Source organism: Brassica napus, chromosome A2, assembly GCF_020379485.1.
Source record: "Brassica napus cultivar Da-Ae chromosome A2, Da-Ae, whole genome shotgun sequence".
Classification (NCBI taxonomy): domain Eukaryota; kingdom Viridiplantae; phylum Streptophyta; class Magnoliopsida; order Brassicales; family Brassicaceae; genus Brassica; species Brassica napus.
Window position 1 is genome coordinate 23,784,543 of NC_063435.1, and position 15,362 is coordinate 23,799,904.

General features: G+C 34.5%; 1 long non-coding RNA gene across 8 annotated transcripts; it reads right to left on the minus strand.

Moving 5' to 3' along the window:
* Positions 1-813: 813 nt before the first annotated feature.
* LOC111214170 lies at positions 814-15,362 on the minus strand. Of its 8 annotated transcripts, XR_007317816.1 has the most exons (25): positions 15,237-15,362; positions 14,848-14,923; positions 14,514-14,584; positions 14,258-14,340; positions 13,929-14,019; positions 13,495-13,559; positions 12,850-12,926; positions 12,611-12,756; positions 11,555-12,483; positions 11,325-11,391; positions 10,617-10,702; positions 7,784-10,220; positions 7,341-7,613; positions 7,125-7,241; positions 6,949-6,998; positions 6,684-6,796; positions 6,548-6,611; positions 6,308-6,403; positions 5,491-5,680; positions 4,638-4,716; positions 4,465-4,545; positions 3,448-4,354; positions 3,186-3,300; positions 3,039-3,118; positions 814-2,819 (listed from the first exon to the last, which is right to left on the minus strand). It is a non-coding gene; the product is annotated as an uncharacterized LOC111214170 (long non-coding RNA). The 8 variants fall into 8 exon arrangements; XR_007317813.1 differs by having other exon boundaries at positions 4,465-5,680; positions 11,555-11,859; positions 11,963-12,483; XR_007317812.1 differs by having other exon boundaries at positions 4,465-5,680; positions 7,784-7,854; positions 8,019-10,220.

A 15,362-nucleotide genomic window follows, 5' to 3' on the forward strand; every position in this document is an offset into this window, starting at 1 on the left:
GGAAGTGCAGTGTTTGAGGAAGAGATAGCTGATGATGCGGAGGGAGCTGAATAGACAGAGCCGGTCTTGGAGGGAAGCCAATGAAGCTGGTGCTTCCGGCCACCAAATATTATCACTCTAACCGGCCACATCTGGACATAACGTTCTTAGTATCTCAGCGGTTTGTCTAGTGTTGTTAGTGTTTCAGGTTGCGGGTTCGAGGGACATCAGCCACATTTTTTTAATTGGCTTCTAGCCACATAATAATTAGGACTGGCTCTGTGAATAGAGACGCGGGAAAGTTAGTTTGAATGTGGGGGCCAGTTGTTTATGCCGTTATACAATTTTTTTAGGCAGTTAGGCCAGCTTGCTAGTATAAATAAGATGAATCAAGTACTGTTGAGGGTGGGGTTTTTATCGAGTGGATAGAAAAAGATTAGAGTGTAACTCCAGTCTTAGGCTCTACTACGAGATTTGTTTGTAAAGAGAAGGTATACAGTACTCGTATTCAAATTTCATATACAAACACAATTTGATTCCTATCATTTGGTGCAGTGAGCTAAGTCGATCATCGATCGAAGATGGCAAGGCAAGGACAATCGGAGCTACGATGCGAAGATCCAGAGCAGCGGATGAACTCAACGATACAGTGGCGAGACTCGATGAACAAGTCAAGTACATCCGTAAACGCTACACAATAAGGTTTACAAAACAATATAAACTATTTTATTTTAGGACCAAACTATTTTATCTTAAACAATAACAAATTATACTCTCCTTTTCGGTGTCCCAAAAAAAGAATATACTTTTTGCTTTTCTATTTTCTGCGTAGTATTAACTAAACTAATTTTTATTATATTATAAACAATTTTCATACACATTGTCATGTAATCGAATCGGAAGATGCATACAACATGTTAAAATTTTATCTCACAAGAATCTTCTAACTCTTTTACCCAAAAAAATATGTCTGACGTCTCAGCTGCCTGATAATTTAAAGTATAATTAGCTGATAAATGCTAACTGCAGTTGCTTTTAAAAAAATGCTTTTTTACAACAAATAATAATAATAATGCTAATTGCAGTAAATTACTAAAAATAAATAAGAGTGAATTAAAGTTACATAAGGCTGAACGATAATAACTTTGAAAAACAATTGCTAGGCAGCTATTAGGGCGCGAGTAAGTGAACACACTTACAATATCAAGTAGGACAAAACAAGTAGTGAAATAAGAGAAAAATGATCAATGAACGAAACAGAGGAATCAAAGAAAGAGAGAATTAAACAATGAAGTGAAAGTGAGAAATCAGAGAAGCAATAATCAATCAAGAAAACAAGAAAGCAAGCAAATAAGTTAATCAAAAAACACAAGCAAAAAAGTAAACAAAAGAAGCAAAGAATTAAGCAAGAAAACAGGTCAAGCATGCAAGAATCGGTGAAGGAAGCAATGAAACGAAACAAATAATTACAGAAGAACAAATGCATGAATGCGATGTATAGATGAACGTAGGCATGAATCCACGAATGCAAATAATGTGTTTCAGGCAGTTTGATATGCGAAATAAGCATATACATTATGTTAGATTAATCAAAAGAATAGATGAACAATTATGAGGAAACAATAATGTACAACACAACGTCCTTCATGAATGGTTAAGTGATGAAGCGATACCTTATATACTTATTTCTTCGTAATTGAAAGAACACACGTAATTCTTCCAATTTTCTGGCATCCAAATTAGTTCTGCAACAGCTAAGAAAGTAAGCATGAATCTCCAACCGCTAGTTAGTAATAGTCACAAGTTAGGTATCAAAGATGGACTACATGCAAACATGTCTAATGAAAAATATTTGGCAAATACGTACTTGAAAAAGGAACTTGTTTCATGGTGTCAGAGACTCGGTTGCTAGTAAATGGCAGGATCTAACCCTCTTGTATAATTAGCACGGACATATAAAAGAATTTAGATACAAACGAGATCAGCATGAAGAAATAACAAAAACAGAATGATCATCACAAAAGGGATGATCCATGTGGAAGCGATGTTCATTAACGAGACTTTCCTTAGTGATCAAGAGTCTCCATCTATACCCTCCATCTATGCTATTTTCAAACAGTAACCGAGAACTATATAAAGATATGGTTAGTTCTGAGTAAGAAAGTTAAAGCAGTCCAGTAGGTAAGATAACCAAGTAAACAAAGGAAGCAAGTACGAAAATGATAAAAGCAGGAAGCTAGTAAGGAATCAAGTATTTAGGAAATCAATGAACAAAGAAGCAGTAAGAAAGTAAACAAAGAGTAAATACAGCAAGAAACCAGTAAATCAAGTAACAAAGTAAATACAGCAAGGAACCACGAAATCAAAGAAAAACAAGGAAGGAAGCAAAAAAGGAACACAATAAAGCAAGGAATCAAGAAACAAATAAGAAAGAAAACAAGCACGCAGGGAACTAAGGAACAGTTGAAACAAAGCAAAGAGAGATAATAACGAAGAAAAGAAATAAAAATAAAAATAAAAATAACAAAGAAAGTAAGAAAGCATACCAGTAAAGAATCAAGAAAGCAATATGTCCGAATGCACACATGTATGCACACATGTATGTATGTGTGAATGAAAATTTAAGTGATTGAGAAGAACCTATATATAACATTCTCTGAGATACATCACATCAGACTATGGAATCTGTTGCTGCAGAGGAAACAGAGAGAACATCAAACTATACAAGCAAAATCAAAAGACCAAAAGAAAATGATTGAACATACTTACAAAGTTTGGTAGGATTACTCTGTAGTTCCCTGGCCTTAATGATGTCTAGAAAGCTTCATTCGTGATTATATCTGTAGGCAAAAACAACAGAAAAGAATAGAAGATAACAGTGAACACAACTACCTGGAGAAAACAAGAGATTTAAAACTTAGGAAACTAGAAGATGCAGTTCTAGAGGTTGTCTTCCATAGTGCTTCACATAAGCGATTAGAAAACATATGAAGGCATACAACTTTCAGTATTATTTCAAAACAATCGTAATCGAGCCCTAGTCATTTTTTATTGATTACCTTTTCCATAAGTTTGTGCCTTTCTCTGTAACCGTTTATGCCTTTTTTCTCCAGACTATGGACTGCTGTTCTTAAAGGACCTGACAATATGAGAGATACATCAACGAATACTAAATACTGATTGAACTCAACAAGATGAAAACTTACTAGTGGTTTGCAGAGGCTTAAGGCGGAGTTCCAAGCCACCATAGTCTAAGAGACAGGTTTTGAATGTTAGGCCATATACCATATTTGATTGGTATAGTAACTTGGACATTAAGACCTGTAAAGTGTACATTCAGTTTTGATTCAGGGGTGGAGTATCTGTAAATCAGTTTTTCTTTTTAACTTAACCAAAAGATACATGATAGTAATCAGTTCTAAGTAGAGCATGTATATGTTGAATGACTGATATAAATAACTTAATTACCTGTTAAGGACAAAAGGTGCAAACCTGCCACAACTGGGTTTTTATTTTTCCATGTTGTTAACTCGACAGAAGGATTTGATTTAGAAACAAGAAGATGACACGGTATCGTGGTTGTATCTTAGCCATATTTGAGCTCCACTTGCGATGGACCTGAAATAGACAAAACGAAATCTTAGAGATACGATGATGTATATGTGGATCAGACTTGAGAACATGCCAAAAGCTCGAAATTTATAACTATAAAATCAAAAGCAGAAGAAAAGATTGAAGACAGATACATGGGACACAGACTTAACTTCAAGAAACTTGAAGATGTTATCTCACAGACATTTAGAGCTCCACTGGTGATGGATCTGCCAATAAGCATATACATTATGTGATTTTGATATTGAGAACACATCAAAAGCTTACAATACAAAATCATCTCAAAGATCAACTCCACATGCAGTGAACTTATCTTCAAATTCAGGGCTAATGCCAAATGGGATCACGACAACTACTGTGAAGTGAACTGATTGTCGCTCTTGACCTGAAATGCATTACAAAAACATATACATCTCTTTAACATTTGTCTGGCGTCATTCGATTGCTCCAATAATACATATATTTATTCAAAACGTTCTTATGACCGGAATACCTGATCTGATCTTACTTATTTTCACTAAAACTGTTAGATTAATCAAAAGAATAGGTGATCATTAATGAGGAAACAATACAAGTACAACACAACGTCTTTCACGAATGGTTAAGTGATACCTTTTTTTTTTTTTTTTTTTTTGAAACACTGTTAAGTGATACCTTTTATAATTATTTTCTTTGTAATTAACTCAACACGTAGTTCGTCAAATATTCTGCCATCCAAACTAGTTTTGTTGGAGATTCTTATACTGAACTTGTTCTGCAAAACCTAAGCAAGAAAGCAACTTCTAGTTCATAATAGGCACAAGCACGCACATCTGACAACAAAAATATTTGACAAAGAGTTGCTTGTATGAGACATTCATGAAAAAGATGAACCTGTTTCATGGTGCCAGAGAACTCATAAGGTTCCTGGTTCAGTGACTGGTTGCATTGCAAGTAAATGTCTGATCTCAGACCCTGAAAAATTAAAACAGTCAGAATGAAATATTTAGATACAAACAAGATCAGAATGAAGCAGTAACAAAAACATAATGATCATAGGCCTTAACAAAAGAGAATGATCCATGTGGAGGCATTGTTGATGAACTAGGACTTTAGTTTCCTGGATAGACGCTAGAGAGTCTCCACCTGTACAACATTCAAATAGTAACCGAAAAGTATCTAAAGATATTAAGCAAAGAAAGTTAAACAAGCCCAGAAGGTAAGGAAGTTAAATAAGCGATGAAGAAACTAAGAAAATGATAAAATAATCATTAAGCTAGGAAGGAATCAAGTATTTAAGAAAGCAAAGAAGAAAAGGAAGCAAGTAATAAAGTAAACAACTCAATGCAGCAAGTAAGCGGGAAATCAAAGAAACAAGAAAGCAAGCAAGGAATAAATAAGAAAGAAGACAACATGCAGAGAATCAAGGAACAAGCGAAAAAAAGTAAGCAACAAATCAAGAAAGCAAATAATTAAGGGAGCTAGTAACTAACGAACCAAAGAAAGAAAATAACGAAGAAAAAGCAAACCAGTAAAGAATCAAAAAAGCAAGTTATGTAATAAATAGTAAATTAAATTTATTGGATGATGATTCTTAAAAATCATGTTAGACAGCTAGTAGTGTGCGAGTAAGTGAGCACACTAACAAAGTCAAGTAGCAAATAATCAATGAACTAAACAGAAATATCAAAGAAACAGAGAATAAAAACTGAACTCAATAAGTCAGAGAAACAGACAATGCACTAAACAGAAGAACCAAAAGACAAAGAAGCAAGCAAGTAAAGCATCTAAGGGAGTAATCAAGGAAGCAAGAAAACAAGTTGAGAAAAAAGCAAGCAATGAAGTAAACAGAATAAGCAAGTAAGCATTAATGGATAGGTGGTCTTATATGCATGAAGAATCCATGATGTATGAGGTTACCATCGATAAAGGAAGGCCCTGTTTCTTTTTCTTGCTCCTGTTTTCAGAGTAACATACTGAGCGCTAATAAGATGACATATTTCATCACTGCTTCCACGACTGGATCTTTCTTTTGCCATGTTCTAACCTCAAGCTTCACACGTCTGACATCCCCAGCTGAGTAATAAAGCCTTCTAAAGTGATGCCATACCTAAAGCATCAAAAACAAATTATAAATTGTTATGGAGTTTCCAAAGGTAACGTCTCACATAGAGAACGAAATTTGCATGTGCTGAAGAAATAGTGAGAATGTATTTCATTCTACAAAGCATATCAAAAAGAGCAAAGACAACATATCTGGCATAAAGATTAATCTTTAGAAACTAGAACACGACACTCCAAAGGCTGTTTCTCAGAAATTTTTAGAGCTCCATACATAACGGTCTATTGGAAGTACGACATTATGTACGTGTTTCTGATTTGAGAACGTAACAAAAGCTTAAATTTTAATGCATTATATAATTCCACTGGCGAGTGACCTGCATTGCTGCACATAAAGAGCTTAAAATTTTCAGTATAACTTCAAAAGTCCCAGTTATTTTCTATTGATTTTATCTGTTTAATGTAAAATTTTCCGGAGCTATGGACTGAAGTGCTTAAAGGTACCAACTGAAAGTTATGGGTTCGGATAGACATGATATCATCTATTGCAGAATATATAATGAGAATGTAATTTCAGACTACTAAGCATATTAAAAATAAGAAAGAAAATAAACCTGGCAAACGGATTAAACAAAAGACTAGAGCTATTGATTTCAGTTCTTAGTGGTGCACTAACATTGCCAATGGTTTGCAGATAGTTAGTGCGGGGTTCCAAGCCAGTTTTCTCAAAAAGTTCTCGCTCTCTGTCACCAGCTTAATCCGAGTAGCCAATCTATAAATTGTTCAAAACAAGTATATTCAAACCAAAAGAATTCTCGGCTAACATGTTATATTAAGGTGCTAATCAGCAAAAATGTCATTGCCCAGTTCTCATCACTGCTGCCACAAGTGAATCTTGATATTTCCATTTCCTTACCTCAAGCTCCACATGTCTGACCGTCTCCAGCCGAGTAATATAGCCTTCTAAAGTGATGTCATACCTAAAGCATCAGAAGTAAATTATAAATTTGATAATTGTATTAGTTTTCAAAGGTAATGTGCAGAAGAAATACTGAGAATGTAATTTCTGGCAGAAGTAGGATTAAGCTGTAGAAACTAGTAGACGATGTCTCTCGGAAATTTTAGAGCTCCATTTGCGATGCACTTGATATCAACAGAACGGTCTCTGAAAAGTACTACATTATATGCATGATTCTGATTTGAGAACATAACAAAATCTTAATTTTACTACTGCATGAGAAAGGAGGAGAATGCAACTTGAAACTACAAGAGAAAAATCAAATGACTAAGCATAATAAAAGTAGGGAAGACACATACCTGACAGAATGTTACTTCATGAACAAAAATCTTAGCCATTTGTGATGGACCTTAAATACGCAAAATAATGTCTGAGAGATATGACATTGCATATGTTGAGTAGATAGAAAATGGAAAACTGGATGACGCAAAGAAACTCTTTGATGCCTTTAACAGAAATAGGGGATGCTATTCACCTGAATCTGTTTTGTTTTCCTCTGAGGCTTCATTCAACTGAGTAAACTTAAAGACGGTCGTAAATCCCTTCCGCCACTTCGAAACACTTACAGGAAGAGCATTTCCTAATTATAAATCTAACGGGAGACCAGAAAAGGAGATTGTTCAAAATATAAGAGCAAAACAAACGACAAACAATAATAAAAATTAGGGAACAATCAGAAACAAATTTATACCTGACATACGGATTTGATTCAGAAATAAGAAGATGTCAGGCTAGTTGTTTTCTCGTAGCCATTTAGAGCTTTTGCGATGGGACTCAAAGGAATTCCAGAGATTGTCTCACACACATTTTAGAGCTCCGATTGCTATAATTCTGCAAATAAGCGTATAAAGTATGTACTTCTGATTTGAGAACACATCAAAAACTTACAATACAAAATCATCGTCAAAGAGCTACTCCACAGGCAGCGAACTTATCTGAAAGTGAACAGACTCTCGCCTTTGACCTGCAATGCACATTCCCCAAACATATACATCAATTTAACCTTTATCTGGCTTCATTCGATTGCTCCAACGATACATATATTATCTAAAACGTATTAAGGCTGAGCTTATCTGATCTAAAGATTAATCAAAACAATAGAGGATCAGTAATGAGGAAACAATAAAGGAATACCTCAACACGTAATTCTTCCATTTCTGCCATCCGAACTACTTTTGGTTGAAGATTCATATCCTGAACTTGTTCTGCAAAATCTAAGGAAGTAAGCATGAATCTCTGACTTCCATTTCATAACATGCACAAGATAACACATCACATCTGACGAAAAATATTTGTCAAAGAGTTGCTGGTATGAGTCATACATAAAAAAGACGACAGATGGTATGAGACATGCATGAAAAAGATGGACCTGTTTCATGGTAGCAGAGAGAGTAAACGCCTGATCTCAGACCCTGAATAATTAAAACAGTCAAATAAAATATTTAGATACAAACGAGATCAGAATGAAGAAGTAACGGAAAAAGAATGATCATCATAGGCCTTCACAAAAGAGATGATCCATGTGGAGGCATTGTTGATGAACTAGTACTTTAGTTTCCTTGATAGACGCTCAAGAGTCTCCACCTGTGCTACTCTCAACGAGTAACCGAGAAGTATCTAAATATATTAAGCTAGAGGGTTAGTTCAAAGTAAGGAAATAAAGAAGTTAAAAAGGTCTAGTAGGTAAGGAAGGTAAGTAAGAAAATGATAAAAGTAGCATGAAGCTAAGAAAAACAAGGAAGCAAGCAAGAAATAAATAAAATTAGAAAGAAACACAAGCACGCAGAGAATCAAGGAATGAAGCAAAGAAGTTAGCAACAAATCAAGAAAGCAAGTAATTAAGAGAGCTAGCAACTAACAAAGCAGGCAAGAAAACGAACCAGTAAAGAATTAAGAAAGCAAGTAATTAAGGACAAAATTAATAAATAAATGAACTAAAACTAATGTAATATAGATCTTGCAATAAATATATTGGTCAATGATGATTTTAAAGAACAGCTAGTTAGCGTGCGAGTAAGTGAGAACACTTACAAAATCAAGTAGCAAATAATCAATGAACTAAACAGAAAAAAAAACTGAACTCAACAGAGAAATCTGAGAAGCGAGCAATTAGGTAACACAGGAAGGAAGCAAGAAAACAAGTTGAGAGAAAAAAAAACAAGCAAGGAAGTAAGCAAAGGAAGCAAGTAAACAGGTTACGCATGTAAGCAACGAAGTGATGAAGGAAGAAATGGACAAAGAATATATTATATATGCAAGGATGCCTATGCATTTATAGGGATTGTATGCCTGAACGCAAGCATGTAAGCAATAGATATTAACGAATAGGTGGTCTTATATGCATGAGTCCATGATGCATGAAGTTATGTTGACTCCAAACTTTAAGAGCAAAAAAGAATATAAAGAAGACGACATTCTAAAGGTTGTCTCTCAGTCATGTTTAAAGGTCCCTGAACGGTACGGAATTATAGACGTGTTTCTGATTTTAGAACATAACAAAAGTTTAAATTTTACTAATGCAGAAGAAAAGAGGAGAATACAACTTGAAACTACAAGATAAAATCACACGACTAAGAATAGTAGAAACAGGGAAGACACATACCTTACCAAAATCATTTGCGATGAACCTTAAACAGGCAAAGAGACTCTGTTTTGTTTTTCTCTCAGGCTTCCTTCAACCCGCTTCTTCAGAAAACGTTCAATAGGAAGTGCAAAACAGCGTCGAGTTCTTGACACTTACAGGAAGAGCATTCAGCCACTTCTATAAACTTGCAGGAAAAGCATTTTCCACAAAATGGAGAATGTAACTTCGAACTATAAGAGCAAAATTAAACGACAAACAATAATAAAAAATAGGAACGTTCAGAAACTCCACAGAAGGATTTGATTCAGAAACAAGAAGATGACATAGAGGTTTTTCTTAGCAATTTGTGAGCTCCATCTGAGAGATACTATAATGTAGAGGCTTAGCGCAAATACATGGGACTCACTGAAATTTCAAGAAACCTGAAGATAAAATTCCAGAGATTTATTCCAGACACTTTAGAGCTCCCTTTTCGATGGACCTGAAATAGACAAAACGTGTACACTATACAGTATGTTGTTTTCTAGGTTTGATCGAATTATATAGTTATCTCCTTCATGAGTGGCTAAGTGGTAGCTTATAAACTTATCTTCAATATAACTGAGTAAACACGTAATGTTTCCCATTTTTCGGCCATCCCAACTAGTTGTGCAAAAGCAAAGCAAGTTAGAATGAATCTCTGAATTCTAGTTCGAAATACTCACAAGTTATGCGTCAAAGATGAACTAGATGAAAACACGTCTGAAGATCAAACTATAGAAGCAAAAACAAAAGAATAAGCAGAAGAAAAGGATTGAAGGGAACATACCTGGGCTTAATTACTCAAAAGTTCCATGAATTATTACTAGAAGCTTCGTTTTGTGGTCGTATCTTCCTTGGTAAGAATAAATAAAAGAAAATCACTAAGAAGGATTAAAACTTACAGAACTGTAAGATGAGGTTGTCTCTCATGCATTGTATAATTCCACTGGCGAGTGACCTGCATTGCTGCACATATATAAGCGATTTGAGAACACAGAAAATGCTTAAAATTTTCAGTATAACTTCAAAAGCCTCAGTCATTATCTATTGATTTTATCTGTTTAATTTAAATTATTCCAAAGCTATGGACTGCAAACAATTTCAAAGTTATGAGTTCGGATAGACAATGATATCTGCTACTGCAGAATATATAATGAGAATGTATTTCAGATTACTGAACATATTAAAATAAGAAAGAAAACATATGATTAAACTTCAGAAACTAGAAGATGACACTCTATAGGTTGTCTCTCAGACATTTTAGACTTGAAACTAACAAAACGGTGTATGTGTTTCTGATTTGAGAACACAACAAACTTGCAGTTTACTATATAATTTCTAAAACTATTGAAACCAACCTACCTTGCAAATTTCAAAATCTTTCATGTTCTTCCAAAAAATCTGTTCTTGCTCCAGTTCCTGGTTCTTCTCTGTGCTGTTTTTCAGCACTAGAAGGTAAAACAGAAAACATATGAATATACCCACGAAATAATATCTCGCAACAGAAGAAACCCCCCAAAATTCCAAATAGATTCTGAGTAAATAATTAATTTACCTTGTAAACTAAACCCAATATAGCATAAGTTTGCTGATCAAATAGATATACCAAAGGTTCATGCTATTCCGTGAACATCTTCAACAACAAACCATAGATACTGAACCCAATATAGCATACCTAATGATTGCTACATGTGCTGAAACTCAGAGGAATTTTAATTTTATGCTACTCTTGATAAGCACACATTATTGTTATGGAAGTTTAGGCAAATGAGATCACCATTACCACTACCTAAGACGAAAGAGAAAGCAGACACACACATCACTAAACTGAAATTTCACAATAAAAAGATCACTAAATTTGAAGTGAATTCTCACATTGGCAGTTTCAATAAACTATAAAATTGATTACTTTAAAAGAATCTTGATTTCTCCAACTAGTTTCTGAGTATGTTTCACTATCACATAGATTAACACGTGCTACTATATAAGAAGAAGAAAAAACCTACATATTAATATATGTTGCTTTCTCAGTGCTTTAAAAGTTAACGGAGGGCAAGATGGATTACTTACATAGCAATCGGAAGATGCATCTTCAGCTTCTTTACATAGTGGCGTTAAGATAAGTGGGTAGTTTATTCTATCAATGCACAATAAAATCACCACAAAAGCCTGAATTATTTTAAAGATTTAGTAGGCATAAACAGCGTTTTGAACTGCTTTGTTATATGCTTCAAACAAAATTACTTTCAAACGTGCTATTATTAAAGGCATAAACAAAAGAAAATATTGAGCATAAATACCTAGAGGTTTTCTCTCATACATTGTAGAATTCTATTTGCGACTGACCTCCACATAAGCGATTAGAGAACATATAAAAGGCTGAAAACTTTCAATATTATTCTCTGTAACCGAAGACTAGAGCTATTGACTTCAGTTCTTAATGATGCACTAACATGCACAAAAAGGACTCATTAATTTAAGGTATATAAAATATTTGACTAGATAAAAATTTACCAGTGGGTTGCAGATATTTGGTGTGGTGTTCCAAGCCAGTGCTCTCCAACAGTTCTCGCTCTCTGTCACCAGCTTAGTCTGAGTGGTCAATCTATAAATTGTTCAAACAAGTATAAACAATAAATTAAATACTTAAAATCGTCAATTCAGCTTTGGAGTATATTTCCTTAACAACCAAAGAATTCTCTGCTAACATGTTATAAAAAGGTGCTAATCAGCAAAACGGTCATTGCTCAGTTTTCATGTCTGACGTCTCCAGCCGAGTAATATAGCCTTCTAAAGTGATGTCATACCTAAAGCATCAGAAGTAAATTAAAACTTTGATTCACATAGAGAACAGAAGAAATATTGAGAATGTAATTTCATTAAACAAAGTCTATTTAAAAGAGGAAGGCAACATATCTGGCAGAAGGATTAAAAGCTGCAGAAACTAGGCGACACTCTAAAGGCTGTCTCTCAGAAATTTTCAGAGCTCCATTTGCGATGGACTTGACATCAACGGAAGAACGGTCTCTGAAAGGTGCTACATTATGTACATGTTTCTGATTTGAGAACATAACAATATCTTAATTTTACTACTGCAGGAGAAAGAAGGAGAATGCAACTGACAGAATAGGGAAAAGTCAAACGACTAAGCATAATAAGAATAGGGAAGACACATAACTGACAGAATGTTGAACTTCATGAACGAGAATCTTAGCCATTTGTGATAGACCTTAAATAAGCAAAACAATGTATGAGAGATACGACATTGCATATGTTGAGTAGACAAGAAAATGGGAAACTGGATGACACAGAGAGACTCCGTGATGCCTTTAACAAACATAGGGGATGCTATTCACCTGAATCTGTTTTGTTTTCCTCTGAAGCTTCTTTCAACTGAGCAATGTTAAAAATGGGGTCACTGCGTTGAGCATCGTGCTGATGGCCGTAAAGCCTTTTCCTCACTTCGAAACACTTAATGGAAGAGCATTTTCTAATTATAAATCTAACAGGAGACCAAAAAAGGAGATTCTTCAAAGAAAAATCAAACGACAAACAATAATAAAAAAGAAGGGAACATTCAGAAACATTATTATACCTGAAAGAAGGATTTGATTCAGAAACAAGAAGATGACACTCTAGAGGTTTTCTCTTAGCCCAACATTTGCGATGGACCTGAAATAGGCAAAACGGTGTCTGAAAGATACTCAGTATAGTGGCTAAGTGCAAATACATGAGACTCAATGAAACTAAAAGAAACTTGAAAATGTAATTCCAGATGTTATCTCAGAGACATTTTAGAGCTCCATTCGCAATGATTCTGCAAATAAGCGCATACAGTATGTGCTTCTGATCTGAGAACACATCAAAAGCTTACAAATCGTAATCAAGCCCTTTTCTACAGATTAGTTTCTTGCTTCCGGGATTTAAGGCGCAAATGCTACATCATACTGACATTAAAAGAAATGAACTGAGGTATAGTGAGATAAATTCTTATACCTGACAGAATGATTTATTCAGAAACAAGAAGATGACACTCTAGAAGTTTTCTATTAAATTGGCAACTTTGCGTGAAGAGTTGTATTTTCAAAGGAAGTCCATCTACCTTATAGAATTTGGTTTCTAAATTTCATGATAGCTTCACATGATTGCATGGGTTATTAACGTAATACTCTATAAGAAGAAAATATGAGGTTGTCTAAACAGAAGAAATCACTAAGAAGAGTTAAGGATTAAAACTTACAAAATGTTACGAGGCTGGCTGTCTCTCATGCATTGTATAATTCCACTGGCGAGTCACCTGCATTGCTGCACATAAAGAGCTTAAAATTTTCAGTATAACTTCAAAAGCCCCAGTTATTTTCTATTGATTTTATCTGTTTAATGTAAATTTTCCCGGAGCTATGGACTGAAGTGCTTAAATTTATGGGTTCGGATAGACATGATATCATCTATTGCAGAATATATAATGAGAATGTAATTTCAGACTACTAAGCATATTAAAACAGGAAAGAAAACAACCCTGGCAAACAGATTAAACCAAAGGCTAGAGCTATTCATTTCAGTTCTTAGTGGTGCATTAACATGCGCAAAAGGAATCACTAATTTAAGGTATATTAAATATTGACTAGATAAGAACTTACCAATGCAGCTGACCAAAAAAAAAAGAAGATTTACCAATGGTTTGCAGATATTTAGTGCGGGGTTCCAAGCCAGTGCTCTCCAACAGTTCTCGCTCTCTGTCACCAGCTTAGTCTGAGTGGCCAATCTATAAATTGTTGAAACAAGTATAAACAATAAATACTTAAAATCGTCAATTCAGCTTTGGAGTATATTTCCTTAACAACCAAAGGTGCTAAACAATAAAGATGTTGCTACATGTCAAAGAGTTCATAATCCCAATTTTGTTTTGTCAAAGATGAACTACATACATGCAAACACGTGTGATGAAGAAATACTTGTCAAAGAATATTGTTCCAATGGACCGATATGAATAACTTAATTACCTCGGAAACTGCACCCAAATGGATAGACATAAAAGGTTTTTACAATCCTTTTGCATCCTTCTATCTTTTTTATATGTTATTTTCTGCATTAGATGGAATTAGATGCAGAAACATAGGAACTCAGAAGTGTAAAATCACAATCAGAACAACTCCACAGACAGTAAACGTATCTTCAAGTAAAGTCTCATAAATCTCAAAAGTCTGATAATATTTGGACTGCACATTCTCCAATAGAGACACACTTTTTAACTCTAACCTTTGTCTGGTTTTAACTCGATTGCTCCAACTGGATACTTATTATACCTGATCTGATCTGCTAGTTTTCCACTTTTACATGTCAGATTAATCGAAAGAATATATGATCAGTAAAGAGAAAACGATGCAAGTACAACACAGTGTCTTTCATGTGATGAAAATGCTACCAATCGCAACTAGTTATGCAAAAGCTAAGAAGAATCATGAAACTCTATGACTTCTAGTTCGTAATAGTGACAAGTTATGCGTCAAAGGTGAAAAAAACGCAAACACGTCTAATAAAAAGTATTCGTGAACTTGTTTGAAGATCAAACTATAGAAGAAAAATAACATACTTGGGCTTGATTACTCAATAGTTCCGTGAATGATTACTATAAGCTTCGCTTGTGATCAAACTCTGTATCTTCCTTCCTACAAAAAAAAAAGAAGAAGCATGATCCATGGATTCATATATTCGATTGAAGAAACGATCGATAAAATTGCGATTATGTTCTGAAAACTTAAGACAAAAGACAGATCGAAAAACAAAAAAAATGGATTCAAAATAAGAAGCCACAAAACGAAGCGAAGATTTCTAGATGCGTTCTTCGTGATCAACACTGTAGGCGCTTTCGTACAAACCAAAAAAAAAAAAAAAACTTACGGAAACAACAATTGATGAACAAAATAATTTAATCATATCCGCGTAGGTAACAGTCAGTGAGAAACAAGTAGAAGACTGTACCTGATTTTTTACAATGATCGGAGTCTGCATCCTCCTCGGGCCATGGGCAAATCTTTCGCAGAAGAGATATAGGAGGAAGACGGAGAACACAAATTGAAACGAAGATCCTCTTTCAAACGGCTAATT